At 40.8% G+C, this 17,505-nt stretch overlaps 1 protein-coding gene across 1 annotated transcript in view; it reads right to left on the bottom strand.

Annotated features, from left to right (window-relative positions):
- fw (furrowed) overlaps window positions 1–17,505 on the bottom strand; it is a 143,416-nt gene that overhangs the window by 52,989 nt on the left and 72,922 nt on the right. The window lies entirely within an intron of this gene.

The raw sequence follows: 17,505 nt of genomic DNA, 5'->3' as shown, positions 1-17,505 counted from the left end.
GCTCGTCTGCCTAGTGGCAAACGTTTTTGCTTATTGAGCAGAAGACCGTGGGTTTAGTCCCAAGCTCCATCGCGTTATATGATCGTTAGGACATCAATTCAGCTTATCGTTTACCAAAACGAACCCTGCTGCAAACCCAACCCTCTTATCCAACATCCCAGTGATTCCTCGTGGAAGTGCAGAGGTGTTCTCGGCTTCCATCAAAGCGAGTGTCATGTCAACACAATCCTTCCCATTCCTTTCTTGACCTGTGTTTGGGCGCGGCCGGCGCTGGTATTGCCTAATTTAAGATCACCAGTTTTTACACATTGAGGATGATTGCTAGTCCCAAGCATCGTCTATTGGTTCTCTGTGTAATTACAGCTGATCTGGCAGTAACAGAGTAGTGACCGTGGGCGGTCAATCAAGCTCAAGCTCAAGCTCAAGCTCTAAGGGTATCTTGGTCAAGCGAATCGACCTAACGAAGAACCGGAAGTATGCCAAGATCGAAATCAACGACTCAACAGCGACATTGCAACTCGATTGTGCTTCCGACATCACCATTATTTCCAAGCAGACTTGGATTGCCGTGGGTAAGCCTATCATCAATTCTACGCCGTGAGTGCATCAGGTGACAGCATCGACATCCTGGGTGAGTTTAACGCTGAAATCACCGTTCAAGGCTTTTCGTCACAACAAACCTGGATCTCAACGTTCTCGGTATCGAAAAAATCGATCAGTTCAATCTATGGTCGGTCCCATTCAACTCGCTAGTGAACACTATACAGCACAACTCAAACGCAACCATGCAATTCTTGCAACTCAAGTTTCCTGAAGTGTTCCAGACCTCGCTCGGATGCTGCCCAAAAGCACGGGAAACGCTCTACCGGAAGCCAGATTCTCGTCCTGCGTATTGCCCCAAGAGACCGGTTGCCTACGCTGCACTTCCGAAGGTTGATGCTGAGCTCCAAAGGCTTCAAGACAACGGCATCATTTCACCAGTCAAGTTCTCCGATGGGGCTGCTTCCATAGTTGTGGTTTGCAAGTCCGATGTCTCTGTACGCATTTGTGGTGACTACTCTACCAGACGACATCTACGCCGAACTAGCCGGATGCCGCTTCTTCTCCAACATCGATTTATCGGATGCCTACCTGCAGGTCGAGGTTGAAGAAGCATCTCGAAAGCTGCTCACTTTAAACACTCATAAAGGACTGTTCCAGTACAATCGATTGCCACCAGGAGTCAAATCTGCGCCTGGAGCGTTCCAGAGGATCATTGACAGTATGGTTGCTGGCATTCCAGGTGTCAAGACCTGGACGACATCTTGATCGCTGGAAAAACTCAACAGGATCATGATCGCAGCCTGAACGCTGTGCTTCACCGGATTCGTGAGTCTGGCTTCCACTTACGCATCGAGAAGTGCCGGTTCTCTCTTCCGCAGATCAAGTTTCTGGGTCACATAATCGATGAAGATGGTCTCCGCCCAGATCCTGCTAAAACCAACGCTATCTCCGAGATGCCACCATCGATGAATGTATCGCAACTACGTTCGTACCTTAGTGCGATTAACTTTTACGGACGATTCGTTGGCCAGATGAAGGAACATCGAATGCCGCTTGACCGTCTACTAAAGAAGGATGCTCCTTGGAAATGGACCGCGGACTGCCGAAAGTCGTTTGACCGTTTCAAAACCATCCTGGTCTCCGATCTCCTGCTGACTCATTTCGACCCCAGACGTCCCTCTCAGTTTTCCGGTCAACTCCAAATAGAAGCGCTCTGGATGGTAAGACACCTGCCCATCTGTTTGGAGAACAGATGACTGCAACCCTATAGCCAACACCCAGATTGAATAGTAGGCTTCATTGTTTCGACGTTCGTGTATGGTAATGAGAATATCGCGTTGGGAGCACGAGATATATTCTCTTCGAAGATCCGCTGCCGGCTTTAAGCCGCAGTGGTGAATATTTAGGTAGGAGCACTGAACGATAAGAGAGGATCTCTCTGTCGATAACAGCCGATGGAAAACATCGCCTGCTATCGACCGGGATCATACAATTACCAGTAGCTTAGGATATTTAGTGTTAGTTCGATAACCAATCGAGATAGAAGGACGGGATGATCCTTAGTGTAATTTGTGTAATGATTGTATAGATGTTAGTTTGTTCTGTAATAAAATATACTTTGTGAGTCCGTTGTTTTGACCCTACGTCGCGTGTGTGATTTTGTGAAGTTTTGTGTGTCTGGTTGCTATATTCTTCCCAACCTGCTTCAAATCCCTAAAACCAAGGACCACGGGATAGCAATTACACCGTCAAATCCACCATCCATGATTCTGCGAGTGTCGGGAATAAAGAACCGTACAGCCTACATCCATCGAAGGTAATCAGCTCAGCGTTCCTGACATTTTTGGTCCTTCGAACCGGATGGAATTGGATATTATTCGGAAGACACGTCCAAACAACCATCGCATTGAAGAGCAAAGAGGATCGCCATTACGAAGTTGGGACAATCACTTCTCGTGGACAATCACCTTCGCGGCCATTCTTCACGCGGACAATTAGCCGCGCAGCCATCCTACTCGCGGACAATCAACTTCGCAGCCATCACAAAACAACGACGTAGCGTGGCTTCGGTCCGGACATCGATGAACCACAGTTTTCGGTCAGGTCAGTTGAACCATTACTATATGTCCTGCCGAAGCAGGGAATTTCTCAGCACTAACACTCATCTCATCAAATTACATGGTACTACGGGCTTTTGAACCGGTGAACAACAACGACTAGTGGAATAACATGGTCATTTATCCACCTGCAACAGAGCATTCTTGCATGATAGTGCGTTCGAACAGCGATCAGAGCAACACCTGTCCTACCATCTCAGCAGGACCACTGAACCAGCGCAGCAGAGTTTTGCCCAGGTAATTTGCATAGTTCAGTGTATGTCCTGCCGAAGCGTTCACTTTCGTGTACTAACTCGAATATTTCGACGTTTCTCTTGAATTATACCACATACGGAGCCAAACCGGTTGATGCTACCCTCCGGAAGACAACGCAATCGATTGGTTTTCGATTCGAGATCACCATCAGTCATTCATCATCAATTGCGACATTGATTGTTGCGATTGCAGTTTGTACACCAACCTTCGCATGCCTCCATCCACGAGCAAAGGTTAGCTAGGGGACACACAGAAAGAAGAAGGGGCTCAAGTAATGTCTGCCTTGGTGAGTCAATAGAATAGTATATGTCACCGAAGATGGACGACGGAAATACACAATTTTAATTATACATTACATCCTCTTCACATCATTGTGCTGGCAATCCCTGAGCTCGTTAATGAGCACAAACCTGTTTGTACTAGAACAAAGCTGACTTGAATGGTGTTACAAAGTTCGATCGATTTGGATTTCGCTTTGAATTTTGGTGCTGCTGTTAGTACTCCAGGTTAGTTACCACAGTATATGGCCAGTCGAGGCCTTAATATCTGGATACTACATACAAACTTTTCCTCTTAATGGATCCTTTCGCTTGATTCCTCTGACTTGGAGCGCTTACGTTGACGTAGAATTGGACTTGTAAAATACGAAACGTTTTTGGATTCTGGTGTCGTTATTTCTCTGGGTGAGTGATAGCAGTATATGCCCAGCCGAGGCCAGGAATTTTGGAATACTACAAACAAGTTCTCTCCCCCTCTTCCTCCAACCGTTTGATGAACTCAAGTGATACGATATTGCTGTGCGGTTGCGAGGTGATTCGGTGTTCTGGTTGTCATTCGATCTACAGTAACGATTGTGGGACTACATTTCCTTATGTCAGGTCAGTAAGCAGCAGTATATGCCAGCCGAAGCCTTGGATTCTCGGATCACTACAACGTCATTCTTTTCGTTTACCGGTTAAATAACATCTACGCACCATGCCGCCCAAGCAACAGCAAAAGCCGTCTACCTGGAAATTGCTGACAACAAGGTTGGCATCATTCGATGACATCTGTACGGCAGCCCTAAGTTTGCACCTTTAGAATTGATAAAACGATCCATAAAATATTGAAAACCGTTCCATTAAAAACATCTAAATGATCCATAAAACATCGGAGAAAATCCCTAAAAAAGTGAGGATGATCCATAAAAAATATCAATATTATCAATATTTTATGTGAAATTTTGCAACACAATTGTAAAAATGTACCACTAAATTTCTAAATAATGAGCATTGGAATTGTACGAATTACCCATGAACATATTGAAATTGATCCATAAAACATTCAGCAATGAACCTTAAACTAAAGAAAGTGATCCATAGAAAATCATGTTTGCGCACTTAAAAATATAGGCATGATCCATAAATTAGACGTATATTATTCATGTTTAGGACACTATTTTTTTAAATTTTGATCCATAAACCTTGAAAAATTGCTCCACTGCTTATCTACTTATATTTACTGTCCTGCCCGTGTATTTAAGGTAGATGTGCGAAGCGACGGGCAAGCGTCTAGAATTAGCTTCCAAAAGAAGATTCTACAATAATATTCTTAAGAAGCTTCCTATGGAAGCTTCATTTAGAAACTAAGAAGCTTATTCTAGACGCTCGCCCGTCGTTCTGCTCTTCTGACAAAAAAAAACACGGGCAGAACAGTAAACCTGAGTAGCTACGCAGTAATGTAGCAATTTTCCAAGTTTTGATCAAATTAAAAAACATATGTTTATAGACCGAGGGGAGCGACTCTAGCTACGATGCAGGAAAAATTGTGTTTTGTTTCGGCTAGCTGCGCGCACGCTGAGTAGATAAAAAGAAGATTGATGACGATTCTGAAGATTTCCTGTAAAAAGATGAGGCGCGATGCAAGTAGATACGAGAAATGCATTAATGGAGCAATTTTTCATGGTTTATGGATCAAAATTAATAATACAGTGTCCAAAACGTGAATAATAGGGTTACGGTATGTAATGTGGGTCTAGTCCTTTCATTCGGCCTATCACGCAAATAAATAATTAATTAAGGAATATTACACAAAAAATAAGGAAAATATTGATCACTGATGATTGATAAATGTGTACCACACACAAATCAATTTATATCACAACATTTCAATACATTTTCAGCTCTCGTAAGTAATAAAACTGGTTGAGAATATCACTCTGTTCGGAGTTTTTAGCCGCCATGACTTCTAAGGTTAAGATGGGAAGGTTGCACTGACGATCATCAAATGGCCTGATTATGGCATTTATTGAATGGAATTACCTGATAATACACACTAGACGTAAAACTCACAGTTACTGTTTGAATATTTTATGTTTATTTTAATTGTTTAACAACGTTTTCACAAGTAAATCATGGACCCAACTTTAGGGACACATTTCTTTTCTATGTTCCTAACTTTGGCCCATGAAATTCATTTGACAGCATATAGCAATAAGAGTAACGTCAACAATGTGGTTTGCATTTGGATGATAAGGAACGAACAGGAAGGGAGATTTTTTCTGCCAAATCTGTATAATGAACATCACAATGTTTTGATTTAGATATTCTGCGGTCGAAAGACGATAAGCGAAATTTTTAATTTTTAATTTTTAACTTGAGTGATTTAATGTAGTTTTCGTAAAATTTTCTCTAAGAAATGTTTTGAGGAATGAAGAGTATTAAGTTAACAGTGATAGTGATAAAAAAAAATACATAAGAAAACGTTACCAAGAGCGTTTTTTTTGAGAATCAAACAGGATAGGACGAAGTTGCATCCATAAATAGACCCAATTTGGGGACAATAGACCGATATTACATACATTTCCCTGGTGAGTTTTTGTCTTAAAAAAAGTAAGTTTTTCAACTTTTTGCGGTTCCTGATAGCAAACGACATGATAAGCATATCTAAGCATACCATTTAGCAGTAGAATATCGTTTGCAGGTAAATTAATTGATGAGTTATGATTAAAAACGTAATCTATGGCTGCATATTAGACCGAGGTTAGGGACGTATACCCTATACGTCTAATTTATGGATCATGGCTGTTCGGAATATCGGAATAACCCTGTACCGCCAAGTCCAGTGACAACCCTGTGGGGGATTCAGAGAGCTATGGTAACGGTCGCTGTCAGAAATGACAGACGTCAGGTTTGGTTCAACGGAACTGTGAACTCACAGTTCCGTTGAACCAAACCTTAGATAGGTCGGAGTATGAACGAGAAAAAAAGAGCAAAAGAAGATACAATTCCAAACCATCTAAAAAACGTTTAACAGCTAAATTATTTTAATTGCCTAAATTTGTTAATATACCTATCGTTTAATTAAATTATAGTTATTTGTAGTGAACTAGCTACCAACAATCAATACGAAACTAACGATTTAAATTGGCTCACTACTTGACTTGCCTATTGGTCCCAAGCAAATCGATTAACGTACCCCATGCTAGTCAAAATTCTAGTACTACACAATGTTTGTTTTGATTCGCTATGAAAGTTTGACAGGTAAAATGAGGGGTTCGTGTTTTATAGGGGTGCATCGATTAGCTTGGGACCGAAGATAGTACCAGAGCTTAGCCAAAAAGTTGAGCACATTTCTTGTAGCTACTGAAGTAGGTTAGTTGGAAGTGGAATTCGTGCAAATATTGAATTTAATAAACCTTTATTTGCTTAATCTAGATACTACAATTTGATCCTAAAATCTGGTAACCTACAATTTGTTCCTAAACGCTATATACATGCATTCAAAGTGTTTTTTTTTATGTTACTTCATACGCGAAGTTAACAGCTATATACATGATTTACCCCAAGTAACTAGTAAGTAGCTCATTCTACATCGTTTGCGTGCTTAACTAAAATAATAATTGAATCCCTAAATGCTAAATCTAGCCAAATCTTTGTTGAAAGAGTGACGGAAGATAACTCTCGGTTTGAAAGTCTCCCGCTCAGCCTCCTATCGCTTTTCATGGAGGATCTTCTCTTTCTCCAGCGCTTTCTTATTTGCGCTTTTCTCCTGCAGCAACTGCTCTAGGGATTTTTCCAGGCTGACCTCATTGGTACTTCCTTTTCCAGATTCGGTTGTGGCATCACTCCTCGCTCTATTATTTCTGCTAGGTGGTTTCTTTGGGACAGACTTCTTGGTTCCTTTTGCCAACTTCAGCATATTTGTGCACTTAGAGCACGTCTACGGAACCTCCTTTACAGCTGTTGTCTTACCAGCACAACTATAATGGGTCCAGAAATCGCAGACATCACACTGGACCATATCATCTACTTTTATCGCTGTTCTGTTCTTCACTCAACGGTGGTGTTGATCCCTCTGACATTTTGAGGTTATATCCGATGTTGTTCTTCAAGAATGTTCGGATTAATGAAAGCAACTTCCTCAGAGCAGTCTCGTTTTGGACAGCTTGAAGCTGAAATAGGTTTTATTATAAGCATTAAGATTGGTTTAGATTTTAAATTGGATTAATAAAACCTATTTTAGCTTCAAGATGTACAAAACAAGACTGCTCTGAGGAAGTTGCTTTCATTAATCCGAACATGGCTATATTTTTAAGTGCGCAAACATGATTTTCTATGGATCACTTTCTTTAGTTTAAGGTTCACTGCTGAATGTATTATGGATCAATTGCAATATGTTTATGGGTAATTCGTACAATTTCAAAGCTCATTGCTTAGAAATTTAGCGGTACATTTTTACAATTGTGTTGCTAAATTTTACATTAAATATGGATCATATTGATATTTTTTATGGTTCATTCACACTTTTTTAAGGATTTTTTCCGAAGTTTTATGGATCATTTGGATGTTTTTTATGGAACGTTTTCCAATATTTTATGGATCATTTATTGCTTTTTATGTTCAAAAGTATGTTTGCCCATCTGTACGTTCATCAAGGGTTATAATGAACAAACTACTCTAACTGATGAAAACATCCGATTGTCAAGGCTAGATGATTTGTGGGAAAGATATGGGAACACTTTGGTGGAAATTAAATCACATGATGAGTACGACGCTGAAGATGAAGAGGTTGATTTCGATGAGGAGAGGCTAGTTTACAGTGACCGTTACTATACATCCAAATCCTTCTTGATGGACAAGGCTAGTGCCCTACAGCCTCCAACGATTTTAGAGCAATCCACCCGAGTGAGCGATATACCGGTGCATGGTGCATTGGATCATGTACGTCTACCCCAGATCAGCTTACAAACCTTCAATGGAGACATTGATCAGTGGCTCAGCTTTCGGGATCTTTTCACTTCGCTCATTTATTGGAAAACGGACTTGTCAGAAGTAGAAAAGTTCCACTACCTGAAGGGCTGCTTGCAAGGAGAGCCGAAGAACCTAATCGACCCATTGGAAATCACCCGGAACAATTACCAAGTTGCTTGGAACACTTTGCAGCAGCGTTACAACAACAACAAACAACTCAAAAAGCGACAGGCTCAAGCTCTATTCAACCTGCCCTCGCTTACCAGGGAATCTGTAGGGGATCTACACATTCTTGTGGATGGATTTGAGAGAGCAGTCCAAACGCTCGATCAGATCGTAGAACAAGCAAACTACAAGGACTTGTTATTGATAAACCTTCTCACTTCTCGGTTGGATCCCGTAACTCACCGCAGTTGGGAAGAATTCTCGTCAACAAAGGACGAGGACTCTCTGAAGGATTTATTGGAATTCCTTCAACGTAGGATCCGGGTCTTGGAATCTCTACCACCAAAAACGGTGGAAACAAAGGGAACTCATCAATCACAGCAGACGATTAAGCAGAAACTCTCTTCGGTCAAGTCTAGTTTCAGCACGATGCAAACGTCTGGGGGACGATGCGTGGCGTGCAACGAGAACCATTTCCTCTACCAATGTTCTGCTTTTCAACGAATGACTGTGAATGATAAGGATGCACTGCTGAAAACCCATTCATTGTGCAGAAATTGCTTTCGACCTGGTCATCAGGCAAGAGATTGCCAATCAAGATTTTCTTGTCGGAATTGCAAGGGTCGTCATAATACTCTGGTGTGTTTTAAATCGAGAAGGGAAAGGTCAACAAAGGACGCAGCAGTTGCTGGGGGCAACAATCCTTCCTATTCCGAAGAATCTGACGAAACCTACGAAGAAAATGAAGCATCTGGTTCTACCTCCTCCCAAGTGGCTAATGTGGCAGTCACTGACATCACGGTTTCTGGTTCGACCCAGCTCTACACTTCCCAAGTTCTATTGGCTACAGCAGTCGTCATCGTGGAAGATGACGCAGGTGGACGGTTCCCTGCTCGTGTTCTACTCGATTCAGGATCAGAAAGCAACTTTGTTTCTGAACGACTGAGTCAGCGGATGAAGGTATTCCGAGAAAAGGTGGATATTTCGGTCCTTGGAATAGGAAAGGCTGCAACAAAGGTCAAGCACAGGCTACAGGCGATGGTACGTTCCCGAGTTTCACCATTCTCGCAAACGATGAACTTCTTGGTACTACCCAAGGTTACGGTGAATCTACCTACAGCATCATTCAAAACGGATGGTTGGGCAATACCTTCTGAGATTCAGCTAGCTGATCCCGCCTTCTTTGAATCGAAGGTTGTTGATATGGTGCATGGCATCGAGTCGTTTTTCGAGTTCTTCGAGACCGGTCGGAGAATTTCTCTGGGAGGACGACTTCCTACACTCAATGAGTCTGTTTTTGGATGGGTTGTCAGCGGCGGCATATCACATCCAACAGAAGGTTTGCGCATCAACTGCCATACTTCAGCAACCAAAGATCTAGAGGTACTGGTTGCACGGTTCTGGGCCAGCGATGAAATCGGATCATCCAAGGTGCTTTTAGCTGAGGATCAACGCTGCGAAGCAATATTCCAACAAACGGTTCAACGAGATTCGGATGGACGATACTCTGTCGCGTTACCGAAAATTGAAGATGGTCTTGCACGATTAGGCAAATCATGGGAAGTAGCTTACCGGAGACTTCAGGGGACGGAACGAAGGTTAGCGCGGGATGAACGTCTACGAAATCAATATCACCAATTCATGACGGAATACGTCACATTAGGACACATGCGAGAGGTAAACGATACCCAGGAAGGATTGGCTAAGAGATGTTACTTGCCTCATCACCCTGTGATAAAAGAAGCCAGCACTACTACCAAGGTTCGGGTTGTTTTCGACGCGTCCTGTAAGACATCGTCCGGTGTATCCCTCAATGATATTTTGCTAGCAGGACCGGTGATACAGGAAGATCTAAGGGCTATCATTCTTCGTTGCTGTACCAAGCAGATAATGTTTGTTTCAGACGTTGAGAAAATGTTCAGGCAAATTCTTATCTTTGGATTAGACAGATTCCTTCAATGCATTCTTTGGCGTGCCAGATTTTTAGGAAGACCAATATGAACAACGCTGGACCTATTGAAGCCCTGTGTTCAGAGTCCAACCTTGGAGAACAAGAAGCAGACAGGACAGGTAATCGAGCGCAAGGGCAAAGTGAACTACACTGTTTTGCTCGAACATGGACGCATGATTCGAGCACACACCAACCAGCTTAAACAACGATATCCGGATGAAAATGATGCCGATCAATCTCCAAATCCACGCAATCAACTTCCCTTGGTCTTGCTAGTTGACGAGTTCCACCTTCAAGCTCCGAAACCGTTGGTCCCAGCAGTGCTGAGTGCAGTTCCAGATGATGAACTGATTCCTGATGATGATGAGGCCGATGATGTAATGACGGATGACGAATCTGTTGTTCCTGCTAACAGTATGAATATTCAAGAACCAGTTCAACAGCATGAAGAAAGAACCCGTAGACTTCCAGCTTGGCTGGCACCCTACGATCTCTTTTGAAAAAAGGGAGATGTACACATCAGAAGAATATGTAGCCTGGTAGGCCATGATTTGTAGCCATGGTACAACAGTAACAAACTGAAAATATTTTGTTAGTTTAGTTCCAACCACCGAAGAGACAAGTCGAAATATAATTAGCTCTCAAACCTAAAACTAGTTTCCTTCTCTTCGAGAACACAACAATTTTCAACAAGAAACTATTTAAAAAGTGCTTAGTGTCAAGCATTGTCTAAAAGCGTCGAAATAACTAACAAATCCACCAAAAACGCGCATACATACAGCGTTGCCAGGTCATTTTCTGAAATATCTGGACCAGTTAAAATATAAAATCTGGGAAAATCTGGAATGCTCCAAAAAATGCTGTTTTTAACATTATGCTATTGAAATCAAAGTGATTTTCAATCTCCCGTAAAAACCGATCAGTATAATCATCTGGAATTTATTTAATGTACTAGAATGGTTATGAATTACATGTTTAAATAAATTATATAAAGCAAATAGCTTGTTAGCATTGCTAAAATCATACAAAAGTTAATACAGTGTGCCCAAAAAGTTTAAATATCTATTCCGCAGCATTTCAAAAATTGAGTCTGAACGACAGCTGACGCCGCACGACCACGAAGCCCACAAAGATGAATGGAACCCTACTCAGAATTAACTTGAAATTCTCCTTTGATTTCACAAGGAATTCGCCTCATACTTCACTGTGAACTATTTTCAGAAAATAATTCAGACTGCTAAGGTAACTCAATATTCACAGGTACTTAAAAAAAAATGCTAAGAAATATAAGATGCCTTTAAAATTCTCCATAAAAAAACCTCATGAATTATCTTCAAAAATCCAACCGGAATCAGGAACCCCTTAACTGAAACGAGACAGGAACAAAACAAAAACGAAGGGACGTATCTGCTTTTGGCGAAGCTGGTAGCGCATACTAACACCACTATCAGGCAAGGGTTTGAGTTGCATAGAGAGCATATGTAGTAAAAGTTGAGATCACTCTATTTGAAATTCGTGACAGTACTTCAAAACATGTTTAGCAAGCCATCGTTACGCACCACATTGTCCTACAAATAATCGAAAACTTTCGTCGTTTTCAAGGTCAGACCGTAGCCGTATTGATCCTTCGGTACTCAGTACCAATTATCCACATTTCATAACGTCACGTACATTGTACACACAGCACTGATGCAACGACCACCGCCGTCTACTGCAGTAGGCATTCAAAAACCTGGCAGACAACCATTCATCATGTGTAACCATCCAACCTACCGATCCACAGCATTTGACGGATCGTGATCCAACAACAACGCGACGACGATGACAATGCGAGCGACTGCAATTCGGTAAAATTTTCAACAAGTGCGTCCCAACCTTTCATTTCGAGGGACACAGCCTGCAATTTGACTGAAAGTGGTGTTTTCTTCGGCAGTCTCCTTCATCACGTCACACGTCACCTGAAAAACGATTGAAAACGAAGGAATGCGCAAAATAGAAACAGCAACAATAGTACTGTTGCTCCTGCGCAGTCTGCCCGATCGATGGATGCAAGGAGTTTTGATTTGATTTTAATCGCTGTGACGTAATCGGTAAATCACCTCGAAAACAAAAACTAATTTGATGTTCAAATTTGCTTCACATAACGTACCTAGCTACATTTAAATGTAAACATCGACACATTTGCTTTGATCGGATCGTTCCGATACACTTATGACGGTCGGTTGGTGGCCATCGATTGATGTGTGTTATTGACGATTGACGGGCGACGCCTCGTCGTTGTCGCTGCCTGAGTATGTATTTCGGTCCGTGGGTCGATCGATTGGTCATGTTGGTATGTCCGTTCATATATGCATGCATGCATGACAGTTCTCATGGCTGGATTTTAATTATTATTTTCTTGTTGGCGATACAATTTGCGCTACTGGTGATCGAATTTGTAGAGCAGAAGGTTGTTGGATTGGATGGTTGTTTTTTGTATCGAAACACTGTTGCGAATGTCATCGTCCATTAGTACAAATGAGAGGAGAACCGGATTCGCAACGAACGAATTTTACTTCAATGAAGCGTGTTTGGATCGCATTGTACATCCTGAAATAGATGGATACAGGAATGCGGCGAATTCCAAGTAATTATTTGTTGTATAAACATTACGTCTACGTTGCAGCATAATAATTATCTGGGTTTATTCTGAACGACACTAAAATACAAATATAACATTAACGTGTTATTTTGAGCTTGAGAAGTTGGGTTTTAGCTCTTTATTTGTTCCCAATTCAAATTTAATTACATTTCATTTTACCCTAAATTTAACTGAAACGTTTTAGGGAAGCCCCCTTCTGGGGCTCCCGGAGATGAACCAGCCTGCGGCTGAAAATCTCCTAAATAGAGATAATAATAATAATAATTTAACTGAAACTAAATCTTCTCCGCACTCCTTGGAACATCCCCTCGTATGATGGCTTGTTCTGTATCGGGTGGAAGCATTTTTATCATTGGAAGGAGATTCTTCTTGCTCCCTTGGATCATGCTGTGTCTCTGCTAACACCCTGGCTGTGTCCTGCAACAGTGAGTGGTATCCTTTAAAAAACGTACAAACACAGCATTCACCCCGATGGCCAATTTGAAGTGAAAACTAAAAATTAACAAAGCTCAAAAACTCCTTGCGTAGAATATGGCAATCGGAAGTGATTACCACAATAGAGGGGACCTTTTCCTTCTTGGCATTCAACCGGCCCAAGTATCCACCAAGCCCGCTAACTACCCGATAATCGCCTTTTTTTGCGATCCATTTCAAAACCATATTTAAGCTACAATAAAAGCTATTTGGCAACAATTAAAACCATTATCCGAGCCATTTACCCTAGCTGCTTGCGAAGTTTACTAGAAAAACAACAATCAAGTATTCATAAATACCATTCGATCTTATCAAAATAATTAAAATAAAAACTGATCGTATAAAAATCGTGCCGAATTTCCAAAATTATAAAATAGTTCTCATGAAGTGGCCTAGTTTTACGTGAAAACATCGAAAAACTTGAGTCCGCCCACGTAAAACATCGATTTTACTAATTATTTAACATTAAGAAAAAAAAAATATATTCTTCAGATCGATCATTTAGCTTGCATTCTAAATATTTTCTCATTGCTAAATTAACTAAAATAAAGTTATATCCAAGGAAATTTAGATTGAAAATCGAAGATTGTGAAAACCAAACAAAATAATTGTAATATGGCGGAGGCATAGAAGTTGATTTTCATGGGCCATTTGTGAAAAAGTTATTTTGCTCTCAAGAAATACTTGACAAATTCATAAGGTTTGAAATGGCTTTTATGAAGAAAACTTGTAGACTGAATTGTATTTATCTAAAGCCATTTTGCTTGATCCTAACCCGTTCAGATTTATGGCAGCATTTATAACGGCAATGTTTTCGATAGTTGCGCTGTGCGATTCAGCGTTCTTCCAGACGATTCTCTCCCGATGGCTTGGAAGCAGTTACTAAGAAAGTGTTCACAACATTTCGCATTTCGCACAGCTGTAACCTCGATCATTCCCGAAAAGATCCCCTTCTTCCGGATGGTTCTGGAAGTGCACCATCAAACGATGCAGGAATTTACGCTTGAATGAATTTTTTCCAAGTGATGACCCTTTCACCGAATAAAATCGCAGCTATGGATCGGAAACCAACTAGTGTCCGCTAACTGACAGTTTCAGTGGTTTGCTGTCGGTACTGACGCAAGTTATTCCGATCTTCATCTATTCACAAGGTCTGGAGAAGGCTGGTCTGTTTTCAGACTGTTTTGACAACGTTTTATGAATTTGAGGACCACGCTCACTTCACTCTTCTCCACCAGATGCTCAGTCGTTGATGGTACCCGTTCCGCCGGACGTGCTGGTTCTTCTAAAGAATTAAATTTTACTGGAATCGACGTCCCTTCGGTCGTTAGCTTGAATTTTCCTCCAACATCGTTTATCCTTGTCACAAATTTGGTTTTTATTCATATGAGGATCCATCCTTAAAGTTCAATTTGTAAACAGAGGAGATTTTATAATACACTTTTAAAAGCCGAAAAGGCAACAGTATATGCATTTTACTCTCATTTAAAACCGAATGGTTTTATGATTGCTTTTATAATGATAGAACAAGTTTATAGAGTATTTTATCAAGACCTTAATAAAAAAAATTGCTAATGAAGTTTATGATTGATTCTTAGAACAGTTTTATGGTGGGATTGAGAACTACTTTAAATTTAATTTTAAAACAAGACAGTTTTTGACTTCTCGCCAGACTGTAAAAGGTTTTTAAAACAGCGCAAAGGTGAACTACTAAGCAGGAACGTTTTACACTGTGAAATGCTGTATTTAAACTAAATGGCTTATTCATTGCCATTATAAAACCATCATAAATCAGAGTGGATGCCAAATGGTTGCAGAATTGTTACTTGGGATTGGACGGTAGCTAGAAGCTACCTGGAAACATATGTTTAATAATTTTACCAAGAAAGACAAGGTACTCTCTAGGAGTTTTTTATGAGGATATAGAAAATTCATTTATCACCTGAAACTTTCATATTTTGAAACTTTTTAGTTATAGATCTTAATTCGTCCAAATCAGTTCCACAGGAATCATCAAAAATATATTCCCGAGAGAAAATATTCAGATTATGCCGAGCAATATCATTCTCAATAGGACTAATAAGAACCAAATTGAAATTATTTACCACCTTCTTTAAGCGCTTGAATAGGCTTTTGAGTTTTTTTTTCAAAAATGTAGTGAGCTTTCACAGGGTTTGGTAATTTTGAAACATTATTTTAAAAATTGTTGTTCTTCAGAATCCAACCAGATAACCATAGAGGTAACTCTAAGACTAGAAGGTCCCGAAGAAACGTGCTCAACTTTTTAGCTCAGCTCTGGTACTATCTTCGGTCCCAAGCTAATCGATGCACCCCTCGAAACATCGTGGAAAATCCACGAACCCCTCATTTTATCTGTCAAACTTTCATAGCGAATCAAAACAAACATAGTGTAGTACTAGAATTTTGACAAGAATGGGGTACGTTAATCGATTTGCTTGGGACCAATAGGCTAGTCAAGTAGTGAGCCAATTGAAAATCGTTAGTTTCCACCAGTTGAGATAACTTTTATGGCAGGATCGCGTGTTCTTTGATATTGCCTCCTACGGACATTTTTCAGATGGATCAAGAGCTGAAGATCGTAGTCTATTGTCGAATTTTGGTACTGTGGCAGCTCTTGCATGGGTCAGCATGGGTAACCAATTGGCTACAAAGTTAACATGAATCAGTTAATACAAAATAAATAGTTTAGAGATTTGTTACTGAAGAAAAGCATGTTGGGCTGATTGTATATTGAATAGTGTAATAGCCTATAGAACAATCATCAAACAGAATATTACCATAGAGGTAACTCTAAGACCACTGGGTCCCGAAGAAAATCATTATTATTTTTGGCTCACTCAGTACCAGAACAACGGTCCCAAGCAATCCCAAGCTATTTCACTCACCCCTGCATGTTCTGCATGAATCCACACACCCCTGATGTTATCTGTCAAACTTTCATAGCGAATCAAAACAAACATAGTGTAGTAATAGAATTTCAACTAGAATAGGGTACGTTAATCGTTTGCTTGGGACCAATAGGCTACTAAAGTGGTGAGCCAATTTAAAATCGTTAGTTTCGTATTGATTGTTGATATTACCATTGGGATTGCTTTGAACATTATTCCCAAAATTATTTAGACCTATGACGGGTATGTTTCTAAAGGTGATCGCAAACAGAGATGAACATTGTTTGTAAGCATCTTTCGATCTCTACAAAAATGGCAGATCGGGGGACGGATGTTCAACGTACTGAACAGTTTCCTCACCGACAGATAATTCCGGTTGAACGTGTTTAGCTCACGATTAATCCGCTTTTGCATTTCAGGGGACGTTGGATAGGGGTTGATCCTAACAGCTGGTGAATTTTGAAACTCATCTTTGAGTTCGATTTTGTGAGAGAGAAGATGGGTGACATCCAGGACTTTTCCCTCTATTGCTACTTTGAAAAGCTTTTTCACCTCTTCCAGTTAAGTTTTCTGTTCTCCTGTGAGAATTTCCCTGGACCTATCACCCTCGCCTCTTCGAAATTGTTCAACCCCTGTTCCTTCGTTATGTATCTCCTCAATCAATTCATTGTGCTCGAATTGTGCAGTGGGTTCGATGCTAAGTTTTCTCCAAAAATCATATCCTAAAATCAATCTCCGTTTCAGATTGGGAGCAACCAGTGCTGGGATGAGCTTATTTTCATAATTGAAGGCCGCTGGTAGATTCACGTAACCTTCAACTTCCACATCTGATCCTGAAGCTGCTTTCAGCGAAACGTCTGTAGGGAAAATTTTCAATTTTAGCGACTTTATTAATTTTATGCATACAATCCCAAGAACTGCCCTCTGAGCTCCACTATCTAGTAAACAAATTATTTATGCTCCCATTATATAATTTTTTGCGAACGGTTGGTTATCTCCTTCGATCTACACAAAAAGCTCATCAACTTCCATATCGGAGACATAATCGTCATCCGAGAATGGCAAGAAACCATTCGTCAAAAGGTCGGTGTGTAATCGATCGTCTGAGAGAGGATTTGTAGGTGACGATTCAGCGTGCCTCCTCAAGCTGAATTCTGCTCGCTTTTTGGCAGATAGGGCATTCAGGAGTAATGACGTCTGAAAAGCCACACAGTCTACA

This window comes from Ochlerotatus camptorhynchus, unplaced genomic scaffold, assembly GCF_037179485.1.
Source record: "Ochlerotatus camptorhynchus isolate MF236.1 unplaced genomic scaffold, CSIRO-AGI_Acam_v1.1 ptg000304l, whole genome shotgun sequence".
NCBI classification, from domain to species: Eukaryota; Metazoa; Arthropoda; class Insecta; order Diptera; family Culicidae; genus Ochlerotatus; species Ochlerotatus camptorhynchus.
Note: the sequence above shows the minus strand (reverse complement) of the source record. Positions and strands in the feature narration are given on the sequence as shown.